The sequence below is a fragment of the Phyllostomus discolor genome, chromosome 4 (genome assembly GCF_004126475.2).
Source record: "Phyllostomus discolor isolate MPI-MPIP mPhyDis1 chromosome 4, mPhyDis1.pri.v3, whole genome shotgun sequence".
Lineage (NCBI taxonomy): Eukaryota > Metazoa > Chordata > Mammalia > Chiroptera > Phyllostomidae > Phyllostomus > Phyllostomus discolor.
The window spans coordinates 133,422,039-133,442,967 of NC_040906.2; the positions used below are offsets into that span (position 1 = coordinate 133,422,039).

At 34.4% G+C, this 20,929-nt stretch overlaps 2 pseudogenes; one reads left to right on the forward strand and one right to left on the reverse strand.

Annotated features, from left to right (window-relative positions):
* The first annotated feature begins 7,974 nt into the window (after positions 1-7,974).
* LOC114495736 lies at positions 7,975-8,101 on the forward strand (annotated as a pseudogene).
* A 2,411-nt stretch (positions 8,102-10,512) lies between these two features.
* Positions 10,513-11,065, reverse strand: LOC114495562 (annotated as a pseudogene).
* Positions 11,066-20,929: the final 9,864 nt, after the last annotated feature.

The window sequence follows — 20,929 nt, forward strand, 5'->3', positions numbered from 1 at the left end:
TGCTTTATCTCTATTACAATTAACAAAGCCTAATCATGAGTGTGTCAAGAGGAGCTACAGAAACGTCTTTAAGTGTAATGACACTTAAGTGTATGAAAATTACGCTTTAAACATCTAGCATGGAAAGTTATTGATCTCATTTGGAGAAAGCTGTAGGGTTGACTATAGAGTACTACTCTTTAAATAGTGACATTTTATAACTTTATTACAGTCCAGAGGAAATGTCACTTAAATCTTTTGCCAAAGTACCAGTGCTTACTTGTCATTTAGCGGTTTTCTCATTCCTAATTTTTTCTTGAAACTGTTTATGTATTCCACAGGCTCATTTGTTTCGTTTATCTTTCTATTCATATCAAATTGAATAGAATAGGATTATTTGGTTCTTTCTGTGCACAGTGTGGTCTCTCCAGTATGCTTCTCAACACATTTTAACATATTAAAAGAAAACCCTATTACTGCAAGATAACTTTCAGATTAAAATGTAAACATTCCAGTCTATTGCCTTACCTTGTTTGGAATCCCAGGAGTCATAACACAGAAACTCCTGGGGTCTAATGCTAACATCTTTCAAATTAGCATAATGGACTTTGTATCATAGAGAACAAAGCTGCAAAAGTTTTTCCTTTCTTCTGGCCATATAGAGATGTTGGGCATAGTTTATCACATTCATCTAATTCACTTTCTTATTTTGGATGCAGAAATGTAGAGATAAAAAAATTCTTTGTAAGATATAAATAAACTTTCATAACACTCAATAAATAAGAGGAGAATAGATAGATAGTAAATCAGTAAGTCAAATAGAACTAAGAAAACAAATCAGGCCTTAATTGGTTTAATAAGCATTTCTAGAATCCACAGGCTAAGATGTGGTAGAGAATAATTTTTAAACAATTAGGAAATTAATTTAAGGGAAAAAAATAAGGTCGTAAATTATCACAAGTGTTAAGGACTTTTTAAATAGCCCAATTGGATAAGTCCTGGGGTCTTCATCATTTTACGTTAAAATAAGAAACTTTTGACCTGGACTAATTGAAAGATTAGGAAATATTTCCTACTCCTGGAGTAGGAAATACTCCTGGAAATATTTCCTGGAGAACCTTAAATTCGGTGTTACATATGTATTTATTTCACTTCTAGTAATTATTCCAAGGTTTCTCTGGGAGTAACTAGGGTACCCAGAAAGAGGTTTGTACTGCACTTTGGGTACATGAGAAGCAAGATGATGGCACAGAAACAAACAAACAAGAAGGTAGAGCAGAGCTACATTTAGAGGTAAATTGTAGTAAGAAAATGTGGATACAAAAGAATAATGAAAATCTGTCAACAATAAAAAACACCCACATCTATGAAAATCTATCAATACGTGATGTCTTTATCTCCATCTTGACTCATTTCGGTGTTTGCATTTTCTGAAGCCATTTAAGGTTATTTAAGAAAATAGTCATAGGTTACTTGTTCATTTATTTAGCTGTTATGATCTTTATGGCAGGACATTTCTAGAAAAAATAAATATCTTTAGGACATAATCCTTTGACTCTACAAACTTGAATTATCACCTACTGTAGTTATGTTGCATTTGCTCAAGTCAGAGCATATGTCATACATTTCTAAGATCTCTCTGAGCTCTCTGGCTAAGGCTAGGTTTAATTTATATTAATGTGAGCCCAGCAAATAAAGCATTGGTTCTCAAATTTTGGCATGTACCAGAATTACCTAAATGAGTTGTAAAATTACAGATTATTTGGCTTTACCTCTAGTTTCTGAATCAGTATGTTTGGGGTTGAGACTGAGAATTTCCATTTGTAATAATGTGTCAGGTGGTGCTGATGATTATGGTCTGCAGACTACTTTTTAAGGGTTAGTTCTATAGGCATAGTATAAATATTGCTAACATATGAAGTTTGAAAAAGATCCTACCAATTTAGATATTATTAGCTAATCTTGACTCCTATAGCTTTATGTATTTGTACATTAGATGAAATATCCATTATTAGTTAACATATATTATGTGATATAAATTGTATAAATTGAGCATAGACACATGCATACTTTCAAGGAAACAATATGGGGCATAGTATAAATTAATGAAGACTATTATCCTCAATCTCAGTGCAAATTTTATATAATACTTTCACCATTTGAAAACTCACAGACATCTACATATAAAAGCAATTGTTTAAGATAACATATGTTTCCATATAAAATTGACTTACTGAAAAATCGCAACATCTTACATTGTAATTTGCAGCTAAATAGCCTTATCAGAAAAACTATATGAACTAGAGCAACATTTTCCCACAATAAATAGGAAAATTAATATAACAGAAGACAGAATAGACACATGATGGGGAGCTATGTTTCAAGATAAAAATCATTATTATGACTAATAATCTTCCTGAACAGATATTAATGTAGCAATCATGGATATAAGCGAAGTTATAACTGGCACATCCAAGCCAATTTTTGCAATGAATAAAATGACAAGGCACAAACATATGTTACAACCTTAGGTTTTATAAACCTGCAAATTTCTTTCTAAGTTGTTGCTCAAATTTTACTTTTTATTTTTGTTGAGACTGGACATATACACTTTTACTTATTTTTCTAAAAAATTGTTGCTATCTTGGCCTCCTAATTTTTCTCCAAACATTATCATATTAAACATAAGATGAGCCAAGGGAACAAAGTTATCTAAGTAACAGGTTAACTTCAAAAACACTGTAAGGAATTTAAATTGACATGGGATATTTCTAATTATATTTGTTATGATCCTTAAATTATTAATTTAGTTAATATTAACACTGCCCAAGGTAAACTGATATGGATTAAGAGAAATTAAGCAAGATAGGTTTACAGCACCATGTACAAAAACACACACTCACATACACAAACACACACATTCTATACATTTGCAGAGAAAGTTTCAGTGAATTTAATAATCAGGTTTCTAAAATCTCAAATGTTATAAACATACTGAAAATCATGAAGTGGCCACACCAATACACATCTTATCTCAGAGGGTCTTTGGTAACAAACTCTTCTGTGACATTGGCTTGCCTCCTTCGGGAGTTATCTACATTCCCTTGTCACTGAACAATGGCTAAACTTTGTAACTTTTATCCAACCATTGGATAAATATGGCAGAAGAGACACTATGAGACATCCAAAAATGGATAACAAAAGGAAGTACAGAATCCCCCTAGTTCTCTCTTTCTCTCTCCCTCACTGTCTCCCTCTCCCTGTCTTATTTTTATCTCCAATATTTCAGCCTTTCTTATTGTGTTCTTCACATTATATAACCTTAATGATTTTTGTTTTGTTTAATTTCTGAGACAGATAAATAACTCAATCATGTTTAAATGGATATATAGATGTAATATATATATATATCTATTATAGTATGAAATATATATGTATATATATGGTGTCAAATATATGTGTGTGTGTATATATATACAAATATATATATATATATATATATATAAATTTCTGTGTCTGAATGTATTTGATGCTATGAAGTTAAGGTATACACAAGTTCACATAAAAATATTTTGGAAAATAGTGTTTTCCTTCATTCAATTACTATAATATCCCTTCTATCCTTAAAAGTGTTTTTGTGCTTTAAAAATAATGATTAGGAATATCAGTATTATTGCTTCAGCTATCTTTAAAAACTTTTTGTTAAATTCTGTTTCTGATTATTCTCTTCTAAGAGCAATATACATGTCATTATAGCTTCTGAAATTTCAATGTTTCTGTCTTTTAATGGTGTTTTTAATTGATTAAAATACTGCAATATTATAATATTTGAACTATTTTCAGTGTCACTTCATATTTTGCTTACAATGATTTTTCTGCATTTCATTTTCCTCATCTTTAACTGAAAATTATTTATTAAATTTGCTCTTTCCCATGATTTTTAAAAATAATTTACCTTAAATATGTTTTATACATCAAAATGCATAGTGCATCTATGCTTTCCTTGATCAAGACAAGGAACTTAATTTCCTCTAAAATGTACTACCAAAGCTTATTTGTAATTCTTGTGTAGTATTTTAGATTTGCGTTTCTTAACTCACCTGTAAGTTGATCATTACTACTTAAAATTACTTAGATTTATAATCACACTCTATTAGTTTTTGCTAATCACTTCTTTTTTGATAACTTGTTTCAGTTGATACATACTTTCAGTAACTCTTTCAGACGAGATACACATTTATATTAGTATGCCTAGATATTTTTGTGCATTTCTTTCATTTTTGAAAGACATGTATTTTATTTTCCCTAACAACTGAAGCTGGTATTTTAATGTCTTTTGGAAACACTTTTGAATATAAAAAGCCTTTACTAATCTATTTTCATAGTTCATAAACAATTCTAAATTTTCTTTTTAGTTATTTTTAATATTTTCTCATATAGTTCACATTTTCTGTTCTTTGTAATGTTAATTTTCATGTATACTTATTTTTATTTCCTTTGTGTCTTTTCAATTTACAGATTCATATCTTACATAATTTAAGAGATTATGCAAATATCTATTATTTGCATAATAATCTATTATATTTTCCATCATTTTCCACCATTTCCTGTGTTCTTTAAACCTGTAATGTCTATTCAATGTATAATTGAAATATTTTACTAAACTCACACTACAGTTTATCTCACTGATACATTTTTACTTCAATGTTTGATTTTTATTTTAATTTATATATTTTTCCAAATTTACATGTTTCTTGTTCATATCTTTTTTCAATATAACCTCTTTTCTTTGGTAATGGATGTAATTATTTTCTCAGATTTGAGAAACTTAAACATACTTCCAAAACTGTCCTTTACATTTTATGTTATAATTTCAGTTTCATCAAGAATGAATTCTTTAACTCATTGACTCTGTTGGAATTGTTATAAATTTGTCCCTGGGCTATAAAATTTTAACTTGAATATTTATATTTTTAGGTAGGCTTTTCCCCCCCTCTACCTCCACATCTTCTCTGTTCTCAGAGATGTTCTTGTCCTTCCCTTGTCTCTGCCCTTCCTCTAAAGTCTAATGAAGAAAAGCATTCATACATTGGTAATTTAAACGTAATGCCTTATAAGGATATTTCATATTTACACTTCAAGCCAGTGCTCTGTTATCCCATCTTGTGGGAACATGTATGATTCAGCCTGTCACTTTTAAGAAATCAGCTATTTGTTATGAACAACAGTCTTACATAAATCTTTGCAAATTCTTGGTATGCAGGGAAACTTGGTCTAATCCTCAGCCACACACATGTATTAAATTCTCATTTTCTTTCACAGGAGCTCAACTTTCAGGAACTGTCGTTTTATTTCTATCCTAATTTTTATCACCACAGACTAATTTGTCCTTTTATTTCATGTAAGGTCCTCAGAGAAAGTTTTCTCTTTTTTTTTACAAGTACTGTTATATTTGGATATCTCCATAAATGATTCACTCTAATATCATGACCCAAATTGCACATATATGTATCCCATTTTTTAAGAACCATAATTTTTACTTTTTTATTGGGGGTGCAGGGTATAGATATTATACAAAGAAAGAGATTGTCCTCTTTACTCATTTTTCTATGTCCTTACTTCAATGTTAGGCATGTCATAGAATGATATAAAGACTGTTTGGTGACTCTAACCAAAACATGTGGTGCTGTTATATGCTTTTTTCAAGGCTGTCAGAATTCCAAATTTATTCTGGTAATAAGCCTCTTAGTTTGATCTGACTCTACTTCAGAAGTTAGACTCGTTTCACCATAAACATAGGATTATTAAAAACTTTCTCAATATTTCAAGATTTACATGGTAGTTTGAGAACTGGCAATATCCCAATATAATATATCATCTTACCTGTAGACTCACCATATGTATGTTTTTTAACAGGAGCTATTCTAATGAGATTCACTACTTAATAGTGAAGTGTATCTGTTGCTCCTAGAAAAAGATGTTATTTAACAAATAATAAATAAGCCATTTAGACTACCACATATGTTTTCATATATGTTTCATGTTGCTACATCAATCCTCACTCTTTTATATTTTAAATCAATCAGTGGTTAATATTAGTGTACATATATAGTTATATATCTATAAATTAGTATACATTTTAACATGTGTAGTATATCTATCTATATCTATATCATCTATGTCTATATCATCGATATCTCCATCTATCTATATATATATCACAAACTTTCTCTTACCTGAATTCTGCCCCTCCTGTATTCCTTTTAACACAAGGTCATGTGACCAGAATCTGTGTCAAAACTATTTGATGTAATAGCCTAATCACGCATTTTTGGGAAAACTGCCAACCTGAGAAGAAAGGAGAACTTTGACTTCCAGTTAAGAGTGCAGCATAGATAAACACAGCTCATCTTCTCACATGACCACATCAAAATTATAACTAAATTATAGAACAACCATCACTCACAACTGTCAGAAATCAAGTTGAATGGAAGTCTGAGAACTACGGAATTAAAGAAATCACATCCATCCAGACTAGTAGGAGGGATGAAAATGTGAAATGTACAGGTTCCACAAGTGGTGGATAAAAATTAAAGAGGAATATTTTTGTAGTGAGGAGTCCCAGCCCCACACCAAGGCCCCCAAATCAGGATTCTATTGTCAGAAAGATAAGTCCCCATAATTCTGGCTGCAAAAACCAATGAAGAGTGAGTCAGTGGAAGAAACCCCAAGCAGTTCCTCTTAAAGAACACCCACACAGACTTACTCAAACTAACTCCCTCTGAGCTCCAAAAACAGGGTAGCAGTTTGAAAGGCACCAGTGGCACACAGAGAAGAACTGAAATGCCTGGCATCAAGGGAAAAGCTGGATGACAGCTTTCTCCCAGACAGAAAGGCAGGCAGAGGCCATTGTCCCTTTTCAGAGCCCTCTAACTACACAGTCACAGAGCCAGCAAGCAGGAGCCATATCTGTGACTCTACCAACTTGGCTAACACTATTTGCTCCACCCTGGAGATCACCACCCAACTTATAGTTGTTAACAGAGGCTTTGCCATATGAATGATTGGTCTTGGCTCCTGCTTCACAACTTCCTAAGTCCTTTCAAACAAGGAGCAGCCAGCCTCAGTAATCCCCCAGCACTCTTACTACTTGCTACAGCACTAGCAGTAGCCAGCCTAGATTCAAAGCTTGCTTTCTCTGGGAATCTCCAAGCCCAGTACAAGTAGCAGCTATTTCAGGTTGCTTTATAGCTCAGACAAAATGGTCCCAGGAAAATCACAGGTGGGGGCTGACCTTGGCTTAAAACACCTGGGAAACTCCAGGGCCTATGCACCCAGGAGTCAATTACAGAATACATTGGACTACCACCACCCTGCCCCTGCAAAGCTGATCTTCCACGGCAGTGGACGCTTGTGGTCAGTGGTCATAGCCAATCATTGCAGCTGAATGACCAGGGTAAATCTCTCTCATTGACCTATCAACAATAATCAAGGCTCAACTACAAGAGGAGGGTATATTCAGCCCACATGAAGAGAACCCAGCTTGAGAACCCAGCTTGGGTGATAGAGGAGGCTGTGCCACTGGATCCTATACAAGGATAACTACTACATTAGGGCACACTACCAAGACAGGGAGTCATGGCAGCTCTATCCTAATACAAAGAAACAAACACAAGGAGGCTGCCAAAATGAGGAGACAAACAAATGTAGCCCAAATGCAATAACAGATCAAAACTCCAGAAAAATGAACTAAACAAAATGGAGATAAGCAATATATCAGGTGCAAAGTTCAAAACACTGTTATAAAGATGTTAAAGGAACTTAGTGAGGACCTCAACAGCATAAAAAAAGATCCAATCAGAAATGAAGGATACACTAATTGAAATAAAGAATAATTTACAGGGAAATAATAGTACAGTTGATGAAGCTGAAAATTGAATCAATGGTTTGGAACATAAGAAAGTCAAAAACAACCATACAGAAGAACAAGACCATAGGAGGAGGTAGTGTCCTCTCCTGAGTGTGAAGCCAGCTTCTGATGTTGCTTTTGCAACTGCCAATAGCCATTGACGATTGTTCTTCTCTTCCTTTGGAAGAGTAAGTGGGAGTGAACAAAGTCTGAGTAGACGGAAAAAAAAAAAGATAAAAAAAGAATGAGTTAAAAAAATAATCCAAAAAAACAAAGATAGTGTAAACAGCCTGTGGGACAAATTCAAGCATTCCAACATTTGCATCATATGGGTGCCAGAAGGAGAAGAAAAAGAGTGAGAAATTGGAAATCTGTTTGAAGAAATATTGAAAGAAAACTTCCCTAATTTGGTGAAGGAAATAGACATGCAAGCCTGAGAAGCACAGAGTCCCAAACAAGGTGGATGCAAAGAGGCCCACTCCAAGACACATCATAATTAAAATGCCAAAGCTTAAAGACAAAAAGAGAATCCTAAAAGTATCAAAAGAGAATATGTTAGTTATCTATAGTAGAGTTCCCATAAGACTATCAGCTGATTTCTTAAAAGAAACTTTACAAGTTAGAAGGGACTGACAAGAAGTATTCAAAGTCATGGAAAGCAGGAACCTACAGCTAAGTTTGCTCTACCCAGCAAAGATATCATTAAGAATCAAAAGGCAATAAAGAGCTTCCCAGACAAGAAAAAAATTAGAGTTCATCATCACCAAACCATTATCATATGAAGTGTGGAAGAGACTTATTTAAGAAAAAGAAGATAAAAGCTATGAACAATAAAGTGACAAAAAATAAATCTCTATAAACAATTGAATCTAAAAAACATGGAAAAAAACACAAAGTAAGCAATAAGAAGAACAGAGATAGAATCATCAATACAGAGAGCATTTTGATGATTGCCAGATGGGAGGGGGTGTAGGGAAATGACTGAGAGGTGAGAGGATTAAGAAGTACAAATTGATAGTTACAGAATGGCCATGGGGATATAAAGTACAGTGTAGGAAATGGAATAGCCAAAGAACTTATATTCATGATCCAAAGACATGGACAATGGTGTGGGGATTGACTGAGTGATGTGGGTGCTGGATGGAAAGGCCAAAGAGAGAAAAATTGGGACCACTGTAATAGCATAATCAATAAAATATAATTTAAAAATAGAAGAAAGGAGAACCTTAACAGAAAAAAAAATTAAGTGTTCTGAAGCAAAGAGAATATTTGATAAGTCTACAAGAAAATCTTTTGTAATGCTGCTATGAGCAGTTGGAGTATTAATCAAAGCTAAGTATTAATTCTTTTTCTCTTACCTCTTCATCTGGAACTTTGATTTAGGTTATTTTGTTTGTTTTACATAATGTCATATTCACAAACCTTATAAAAATTAATTATTTCATTTTTAACCTGTCTTGTCAAGAAATAGAATTTCAACACTATAACTTTCCCACCTGCCATTACTGTGAACAAAGACTACAAAAATTTGAAAGTAAAACATCAGAAAAATTACTTTAAAATGTACATAGCTTAAACGAGGACTAATTAAAACAATCTGTGGATGGATACCAGCCAGCAGTGTCCATCTCAGCTGAGGATGCTCATCAAAACATGCTAAAAACATACACAGAGACAACCAGGTCCTGTCGGGGAATAGGAACAGCAGGGCCACTCTTCATGTGGGGAGCGCCTTGGCCACCTCTCTCCTAGAGGGCTCCAAGGCCACTCCTAACATGGGGAGTGTGCCACTTGGCCACCCTCCCTGGTGGGGAGAGCACCCCATTCCCCCTCTGGAAAGTCTTTTTATTGGTTTCGTTTGAATAAGAATTCAGGTAAAAGCTCATTACTCATTGCTAGGAAGTAAGGATCAAACAATAGATAACAAGGAAATCTGAGGGCCTATTTTGAGTCAGGGTCAAAGAGCTGTAAAACTTTGAGGAATAAACTTACTTCTTCCTTGGACCCTTATCATTCAACTGAGAGCATTCTAAACAAAGCAGGTTTCACAGGATCTTACATATTCTTTCTAGGCCTGATCACCCTGGGAACCTGCCCTTTTTAGCACAGAGCTGCACCACCCTGTCATTATTTCAGGCTTAGGTGGAGCAAGGGAAGCAAGGCAACCAAGAAATAAGGAGATTTTCTCCCAGATGATGAGGACTCAGGCTATGTCAAAGCCGAGGAGCAAGGGTCCATCACCCCCTTTTGCTGTAGCCCCCAAAGTCCTTTCTTGGGGGCCTCCCACATGATCATGCCTGTCTTAGATCATTCCCCCCTTGGGGAATCTTACCCATCATTGGCCAACCTACCAAGCTTTGGGGTTCAGTTGTGAATGAAGCAGCAGAAGCAGTGCTCCTGCCAGGGAGATAAGCTTTTCTCTCCTTGCTGGCTTACGGTCCAAGGCCACTCCCTCAGCCTTAGCCTTGGCGGGGGTTACAGCATCTGATACTAGGCAGGGCAGTTCCCAACACAATCTATCTTTATTCAGAGGTGTAGTTTTCTTAGACATCTGAAATTTAATGTGGTGTACTTATAATTTGTTCACCTGAAACTATTTATTTATTGAATATTTATTTTTTTTATCAGTATAGAAGTCTTTGATTTTTTCCACACTTATCATGCCATGAATTCTTGGGGAATGGGTTCTAACACCTCAGGCTCCTTTCCATTGGTTCTCACAAAGTATGCTTGTCTGGGTGGAGCAGGCTGACACTTCAGCTCAACCCAGGTACCTTTCTCTTCGGCTTCCTTCTTTTTCTGATCATTTTCCTTCACATGTTCCACGGAGATATCTTGGCTCTTAGAATGCTTAATATGTTCAATTTGTATATTAATTCTCTTGGCAGGAATCTTGCCTTGAACTTGTTCGTTTACAACAATGTCCACCACATGCTGGGTGACATTGTAGACTTTTCCAGTTTTGCTATGGTAACATTTGTGGGACTTTCCTTTCTGAACAGTGCCCATTCCTTTGATATCTATAGTATCACCTTTCTTATAGATTCACATGTATGTAGCCAAAGGAACAATTTCATGTTTTCTAAACAGCCTAGAGAACATACAATGGGCACCTCTCCTCTTTCCTTTTGTGTTAGTCATTTTGGTGAATTACTGGAAGATGGCAGTTCCAGCCAAAAAGGAAGAAGCAAACTTTATAGTATACAGTATTTTGTCTGAAAACAGCAACCCCTGAAAAAAAAAAATTATTTATATTTTATAGAGCTTTAATTGCATAAAGTTGAGTAAATTAATGCATCTAAAGATTTGCCTCAATATGTGGAGACCCAATGCACTGTCATATCACAGAAACAAACTATACTTATTCTTATTCTCATATCCTCTACCAAAATGTATTGTACCACATCTACTTGGGCACACACACCAGCATCCTGGAGACATCTTAGAAGACCTTGTCTTTTATCTCCTATGGCTAGTCAATTATTAGATCATATATTCTTCTCTGCTAAGATTTTAAAATCATCCTTTCTTTGTTTTTTTTTTTCCCCCTCAGTTTGTAATAGTTTCCTGAATGTGGTACATTTTAAAATTTCTTCTTCTTCACATTCATCAATCCCATTAATCACAAGTCATGTTTGAAACATTTTCAAATCTGATAATATCATTTACTCAATTAAACTGTTTAAACTGCTCTTCTAATTTCTTCATGATAAAATTAACCTCCATGTTAAGTTTATTCATGATTTTGCCCCAATGAACTCTCTAGCTTCATTTCATAGCATATACTTATGTAATGCACTTTTTATAGTGCTTACTATGTATTAGGCACTATTTTAAATGCTTTACAAATATCTGCCCTATAAGTAGTTATTGCTGTATCTACCATTTAACCACTGAGGAAGCTGAGGTACAGAGCAGTAGCATATCTTAGCCATAGACACACAGTTACTAAGTGGCAGAGCCAGCATTTAAATACAGGGTATCTGGCTCTAGAACTTTGCATTTGATGATCCTTGTTCTGCCTTTCTGTTCTTTCTGCTTCTACTGGAAAATCATAGTTGTATTTTTTATTTTTTAAGATTTTATTTATTTATAGGGAGAGGAAAAGGGAGAGAGATAAACATCAATATGTGAGGGAAACATCATTTGGCGGGCTCCCAACTAGGAACCCAGGCATGCGCCCTGACTGGGAACCAAACAGGCAACCTCTTGGTTTGCAGGACAATGCTCAATCCACTGAGCCACACAGCCAGGGCTAGCTGTCTTTTTTAGATATAAATTAGGTAATTCATATCTCCTTATAGATTGATGCCTTCAAATAAACTATGCTTTGTCTTTGGAATATGTGTGCATGTGTTCCCCTCTACATTTCCCCCCCTCATGTTATAAAACAAACACAAAGAGTAATTCTCTGAGACTTTAAACCTAAAATGTTTTTTTTTGGTTCCTTTCTCCCCTGCCTTTTCACAATCCATGTTATATCCAGTGCATACATTTTTAGCCTAAAAAATAACTTTCATACTATCACCTTTTCTTTATTTCCATAGATATTAGTATAGCTTTAGCCATACTTTCTTATGACTGGTATCAAAAAAGAAAAGATGTTGCAAACCAATTAGAAAAATTGAAAGAGTTTATCAAAGGGGATAATTCACACTGCAGTTGGAGTAAAGAAAAAGCATGTGAATACAGGATGAAGATACTTCCGTTCTTTTCTTTAATGAGAGAGAATAGTTACAAGAACCAGAAAGCAGGGACCTGGGAGAAGGCCTCTTTCCCCGAAGCTGTGTCATTTAGTGGAGAGATGATTCCAGGCTAAGGCCATCCTATAGAGAGTGATCTTACAGAAATAAACACCCTGATAGCAACTTCTTTTCTCCCCACAAATTTCTCCTAGGGCTCTCACTGATGGACTCCACCTGGAATCTAGAAGGCAAGAAGACTCATTAATTAGTCCATATAGGTCAAGCTTCAGAGGTAGAGAATAGAATGGAAAGTGTGAAGGGTGAAACTGGAGGGGCAAGATGAAGACTCCCTGTACACATCCTTCATGTTAGAGAGTGACATTCCTCAATTCTTAGGAGCTCATTGAGATGTAAGCTTCAAAATAGATCCCTTTAAATTAATGATTAAAATGCTTAGATCTGTATAAGATTGATTATTTAAGCAAAGTTGAATGTTTGGAAAATTAATGTGAATAATTCTGAGTTTTGTGGTTGTCAAAATAATCTAAATTAGGACCAGGCACAGAGCTAAAACTTATACAAAATGATTGGCTGTTTTCTTGACCAATTTAATACATTTTTTTCTATTTTTTATTTGCATTCCACAGTCAGGAAATATACATTTATTGATCTTTACTTTCATTACATTCTTATCTGCATATTAGAGAATATGAATACCCACTAATACTGATGTTTTTGTGTCGATCACTGAAGAAATTGTAATGAACAAATTTGTTCTTTTGATAAGATACACAAAATAACTACTTGATTATTTTTAGCAGCCTATTTTTATGGATGTCATTTGACTAGTTATATGTGATTAAAATAACCAAAGGGAGATTAGTAGCGGCATTTTGTCAATTAAAACAAATCAAATGAAAGGAAAGATTTGAGGACAGAAATTATATTTAGTAATTACTGATTTCTTTTCTGTTTCCTTATGTAATATATTTTCAAATATTTGTTGTTAGTGTGCACAACTTCCTTGTTCTAGTTTAAGTACTAAAATTCTACAGACTTGTAATTCCCGTGCTCTTTCTTTGGATTATTAAAAATAACTGTGTGACTACTAATTACTACTTCTTATTCCTGTCACCTTTTTTACCCCAGCCCTGACACCCATCTCCTCTGGCCTCCATACATTTGTTCTCTGTATCTATAAATCTGTTTCTATTTCATTTGTTTATTTATTTTGTTTTTTAGATTCCATTTATAAATGATACTATGACATCTGTCTTGCTCTGTGTGGCTGATTTCACTTAGCTTAATAGCTTCTAGGTCCATCCATGGGGATGTAAGGTAAAACATAGGGAATGTAGTTAACAATACTGTAATAGCTATCAACAAAGCCAGATGGGCATTTGAATTATCAGAGGGAACATTTTGTAACTTATAAGAATGTTCATCATATATGGTCAAGTGCTACATACTTGAAATTAGTGCAGAAACATGTTGAATACAAATTGTAATTAAAAATGAAATTAAAAATAAATTTAAAAAAATTGACTATGTATGCCAGTGGAGAAAAATATAAGGATGCTGCTATGAAGCATTTCTAATAATACACAGTGTGACATCATTGATATAAGTTACAAGGATATTTCTTTTTGGCATTATGGTATGTAAGTATCCTGAACTACTAATTTTATATGCAAAAACCAAAATATGCTGCATAAAATTATATATGCCTATCTGAGCTGGCAAATCTAATAGATCCTCAGAACCTAAATGCAAAGGAAAAGAGCTAATCTTGAGAGGTAGAAAGCAGTCGGGCTGATTTTGCTTCAGGGCAGGTTCCATTTCCTGTTGACTTCATGTCTGTTTCATCTGCCCCATGGAAGATGAAACAGACACAAGAATAGGAGAAAAACTCAGGAATTTCACCCTAAGAGTCTAAAAGTAATGTGCGTAAAATGCTTTTACTCTTAGTGAATATGTAGACTAGAAATAAACCTACTCCTGAAAAGGTGAAATTAAGAAAATTACCTGACTTGATTTTGGCTCTGTGAAGAAGAAAAAACATTATCCTTTGAGAAATTGCAAACTCAAACAAAATCTCCTGGAATTTTGTAGCTCCAATTCATACAATTTGGTCTGAGAAAACTTGGCAAAAACACACTAAATGCTGTCCTGTGTTGTGGAACCCATCATCCACAGCATAAGCTATTACAAATGGAAATTATGATCCAGGTAGGCCTTCTTCCCCCGCAAAAACAATAAAACTCCCAATCAAAAGTAACCAAATGCAGAGAAAATATAGCATCACGAGTAACAGAACAGAACAATAGAGAATGGCAAAGATACACATACTGACATTCTTAAACATTAACTAAAGTAATTGTGTTCAATATTTTTGAAAAAGCAAAAAAATAGATGTTAAGATATGTGTAAGAAACAAGAGGTATAAAAATAAGCATGCTGATCCAAAATAGCTATTAAAGAGATCATGCAGAAATAAAAATAAGGAACATAATGATTGAAAAAGTATTAAAGAGACTGTTTAAACAATGGAAGGAAGCTTTAATGAGTTAGAAACATATGTGATGATTATGTAGAATGCAGTAAGAGACAGGCAGTACTGGGTTTGGTCACACAGCCTCTGAACTCCAGAAGTACCTTCAGTGTGTGTGAAGTGATCCCTGAAGAGATAGGGTGGAAAAAGAAGCTTAAGAAGTAGAAAAGATAGAGGCTGTTCTGATATATACCCAATAAAAAGTAAGGAACAGAATAAGAAGAGATGATAGCTTAAAATGGGCCAAAATCAAGAAAAGATACACAAATTCATTTGTTGCTTAAGTACGGGATGCATTCTGAGAAATGTGTCATTAGGTGATTTTGTCATTGTATAAACCACATGGAGTGCACTCACACAGACCTAGATGGGATAGCCTGCTACATACACAGGCTGTGTGATACACCCTGTGGCTCCTGCATTACAAGCCTATACAGCATGTTACTGTACTGAATACTGTAGGCAATTGTAATATTGTGTTAAGTATTTGTGTATCTAAGCATATCTAAACATAGCAAAGGAAAATATGGTAAAAATCTGGACTAGAAAATAAAAACTGGAACACCTGTATAAGGCACTTACTTTGAATAAAACTTACAAAATTAGAGTTACCCTTAGTCAGTGAATGAGTGGTGAGTAAACGTGAAGGCCAAGAACATTGCTGTATACTACTATAGGCATTATAAATGCTGTACATTTAGGCTATACTGAATTATTAAATATTTTTCAAAAACAGATTAATCTTCACTTACACATTTTTTAGTTTATAAAATTTTTAATTTTTTAACTTTTGGATTGATAATAACACTTAGCTTAGAATACAAACACACTAAATAGCTGTACAAACATATTTTTAATATCTTTATTCTATAAGTTTTTCTTTCATTTTATTTGTTTTAACATTTTAAACATTTTTGTTAAAAACTAAGATATAAACATATACACTAGCCTGCTCCTACACGGGGCCAGGACCATCCATATCACTGACTTCCACCTCCACGTCTTGTCCCATTGGAGTGTCTTCAGGGGCAATACCATGCATGGAGCTGTCTCTCCTTTGACAGCAATGCCTTCTTCTGGAGCACTTCTTGAAGGACTTGCCTGAGGCTCTTCCTGAGGAGGTGTCACTCTTTTCAGAAATATGGCCATCCTGGTTTCCTTGGTTTATTTCTTTCTTTCATCATAGAGTTGCTTGTAAGCAGATACTATACCATAAACATTCCTCTTTATTAATAATAACTTTTTGGTGTTGGAGTCTGCTTTCAAACTTTTTAAGGAGCTTTTCGAGGTCTGCAAAATCTCTACTAAACCCTTCAGTGTGAATTTCCTCAAGGGTTTGTCTTTTTCTCCTGTAGTTTCTTTTGTTCTTGCCTCTTCCTTGGCCATCCATTCCTGTTCCAGATCCAACAAGTTTTTGTTAGTCAATTCTTCATGAACAACATGTAAGAACACCTCAATTTTTTTCCTCATTTATACCCAAGTTAAAATTGTTTGCTATCTCATCTGAAACCTTGTTGATTTTTCAAACTCTTATTCCTTGGAAAAACCCTGAAGTCACGGATGACCTTCCAGTGTGTCCTCTTCCAGATGCATTCATACACTCTGGTGATAATACCTCAAACCCAAACAAGGTTTCTGATGTAGTCTTAGGTGTTGTGATCCTTCCAGAATTGCATCAGTATCTACTCAGTGTCTTCTTCAGTTGCAGTGATACCCTGGGTAGTTGTCTTCCTGAGATAGTAGGTCTTAAAAGCTGCTATAACAGTGATGCATTGGTTGGATCAAAGAGGTGACATTCAGAGGGGGAAACATTACTTTGATATTGAGATTAAGATCGCCAAATAACAGAAAGATTCCCTGGAGCATTATTAACAATAAGCAAAAATCGAAGAGTAGTTTATTCTTCAAACAGTACTTCTGTGTTTCATTGGCACAGCAATTCAGGACAGCACCTTGGATTAGGAGCTGGGTCATCCATGACCTCCTATTCCTCCTGTAGCACATTAACAGTGTGTGCTCATTGCTATGCAGGAAGGCCCCAGGGTTTTCACTGTGTCAGATTACTAGGGTTTCAATTTGGACCCTGTGTCCCAGTGATGTTGTCCCCAAGCAACACTGTTATCCTGTCCTAAAAGTCTTGAAATCTGGCATTGACCTGGCATCTTTAGGGATGAAATTCCTTTCAGGCATTTGTTTGCAGAATAGAAAGGTTTCACCCATATGGATTATTTGCTCTGGCAGGCAATTTTCCTCTACAATCAGCGCATCTAGTTTTCAAAAATTCTTCAGCTGCCTTCACATCATTACTCAAACTCCACTACTCACTTTTTGCTTATGTAATGAATAATTATTCTTGAATCTTTTAGGTAACCAGAACTAGCAATAAGTTCAGTATCATAGTAGGGTCCAGCCTTTTCTTTCAACATCACAAATAAACCTTTTACTTTGGCCATAATCATGGTGCTGAGAGAGATATACTTCTGTGTCTGGCCTTCATTCCAGGTCATTAGAAGTTTTCCAGTCTGATATGGGCCCTTCTTGAATCTTTTGTTAGACTCATTGTCTTCGATGAAGCACATCCTTTAATAGCTTCCTTCCCTTTGTTTGTCTTCAAGATTATACCTATGGTGGAATGGGATGTGCCTAACTAGAGAGCAATGACTATCACTAATTTTCTACCTTTGTAGGCCTTATTCACATCCAGTTTTATTTCCATGTCAGTCACTTGACGTGGCCTCTTATTGGCAACATTAGCAGTGGATTTTATATGCTCGGGGGCCATCATGAACAAGGCAACACAAAATTAATTCAAGCACAAGAGGAAATGATGCAATCAAGAGACATGGTAAACAAGAAAAGTGTGAGGCTACAGTCAGTATAACATGGCATAGTGTTTTACAGCAAATTTTTTTATAATTAGAAAAAGTATAATCTAAAATAACAATAAGAAGTAGAGTATAGTGAATACATAAAGGAATAACATAGCCATTTATTGTCATTATCAAGTATTATGCACTGTACATAATTGTATGTGCTATGCTGTTATACAACTGGCAGTGCTGTAATTGTGCTCACACCAGCATCACCATAATGTGTGATTAAAGTGTCATTCTGACATTACTAAGTGATAAGAATTATTTTTAACTCCATTATAATCTTATGGGACGATCATCCTATATGTGATCTTGGGTAATTTGGAAAACAATTAGGAAAACTTAAATTCTGGCTAAAGAGAATATTATATTAAGAATAAAATTATATTTTCTCTGCATGTGTTCTCTTAGTGTAAGGAAGATGAAGAATGAAGATGGTTTATGTAAATGAATTGCTTTATAGGAGATAGAGAAATAATCATTTAACATATCTTGGAATTAGTCTGATGGAACAAACCAAGTCACTTATTGTTTCTCAATTTGAGAGTTTTTAGTATCAGAGATAAACTAATAGAAATGTATGACATATTAATATTAAAATCTGTATTAGAGATAATTTATACATCCCTTAAAAATTTTAACATGTATACTAAACAAAAATATGATTAGAAAGCAATAATGAGATGAATGAGTTTCTTTGTCTGTATATTATTATTTAATTTAACATTTGACCATAGTGCCTGTACTTGAAATGCCTCTGTGGAAAAATATTTAAGTATCAATTGACATTGATCCCGAAATAAAAAAAAATCAGAAGTTCATGTAAAAGGCAGAATAATGGCTACTCAGAGATATCCCCATTCTTAACCCCATAACTTATATATATGTTAGATTAAAGGACAAAGTGGAGTTCAGGTTACAGCTGCTATTAAGGTTACTTTTGCTAATCAGCTGAATTTATGATAGGGAGTTTATCCTGGTTTATGTGAGTAGCTTCATTGTAATTGCAAGGGTCCTTAAAAGTAGGAGAGGGAAGCGAATAAAACAAAGAGGAGATGTGATAATAAAAGGAAGGTTATCATGATGCAGTTTGAACAGAATTTGAGCTGCTGTTGCTGGCTTTGCTCAGGGAAGGAGGAGGCCCTGAGTCAAAACCTGCCAGCACCCTTTAGGATCTGGAAAAGGCAAGAAAGTGAATTCTCCCCTAGAGCTGCCAGAAAAGAATGCCTCTTTGCCAATACCTTGATTTTAGCCCTGAGACTTCTGGCTTCCAGATCAGTAAAATAATAAATTTGTGTTGTTTTAAGCTGTTATGTTTGTGATATTTGTTGCAACAATAGTATAGTAAACACAATTCTTAACAAAGAAGTCAGATAATGTGTTGTTTTCTTCTATTCTAGCAACAGGAAGGCTAACAAGGTCTAAATTATTAAAGTCAATCAAACTTTATGAAACCACTGCTATGTATTTAATATTTTGCAGTGGCACTAAAAATTAAGTCTAGTCCATTAAAATCTGTTTAAAGAATTGGGAGAAAGAGAATATGTACACATTAAAATATTAAAGCACATTTTATTAAATTACAGTCAAATATGGATCAAAACAATGAGAGAAGACAGGGAATAAAAAACTCTAGCTTGAAGAAGTCTGGATATGCATATGAAGAAGAGATACTCTAGGAACACAGCTGGAATGAACATCTGTACAGGGGAGATGTGTTTGGGAAAGAGCTGCAGCAAGGGCACCTGCCTAAAATCCACAAACCTCTCTCACACACCTTCTCACAGTCTACACCTAGATATAGCCCATCTTTCATGTTTCCAAAGCACACATTTTGTATTTCTCTCCAGCTCTTATAGCTTTGCTCATACTCCACAACATTGCTTGGCATGCTTTTCACTCTGTACTCAAATTAACTATTATGAGTAACTATGTACTCATAAACTGTCTTTCAAGGTGCAGCTCGTGGATCACTTCTTGCATTTATCTCTTTTCTATGACTGTCTTTTTGTCACAGGGCTCAAAACAATTTTTTTAGTTTATTAATATGTGTATCTTCTACTGTAGGTTCCTCTTCATTGAATGATTTTTAGGCAACCATCCTTTGTTTTTTATCCCCATATTCCCTATGTGTTTTATCCCCTATGTGTTGTTCATAGTACATTCTAAAAACGAGTGAAACAAACATGTGGGCATGTGGTTTATTTTATTTTTTTTACATCAACACCTTAAATTTTGAAAAATCCATAAATCTCAAGGCAGTATGTTCAAACTTCAGAGAAAAACATTGTCTCATTAAAACTTTTTCTCTGTTGGTCAAATGACTCTTTTGTCAGATATTCTTTATAAAAGATTCTGAAATACAATTTAAATCGTGCTTTCTGCCACTCAAGTCATTTGCTGCTACTTCATTAAGATAAAAGTTAGGTCATTTTATTGTCAAGCCTAAAGAAAAATAAATGAGACCTTTAACATTATAATGACTGAAAACCCTAAATAGGTAAGAAATATATATTTTCCAAGATCAGTAAGAAAATGTGAATACTTGTAATTAAGAAAAACTCAAATGTAAAAATGATTCCATATTCCAATGAACATAAACTTCATTTCTTATTATTTTTCTTCCTGCAAACATTGCCATAAGTGCATAAAGTACACGTTGTTTGGAAAAAAAAATTATGTAAATTAGTAAAGGGATGGGCAGTAGTATCGTTTGGCAGATTGGCATCACATTTCAGTGAGTACTGAAACTATTAGAAATGGATTTGGAGGGTAAAAATTACAATAATGCCTTATTTGAATTCCAGTAAATACTACAAAGAAATAAGCAAAAAAAAAAATGAGACTTTTTTTAAACAGTATAAAACCATGATTTTTAAAAAACACTGTCTGTCCCAAGAAGTACACAAGCTATGACGACGACGAAAAAAAA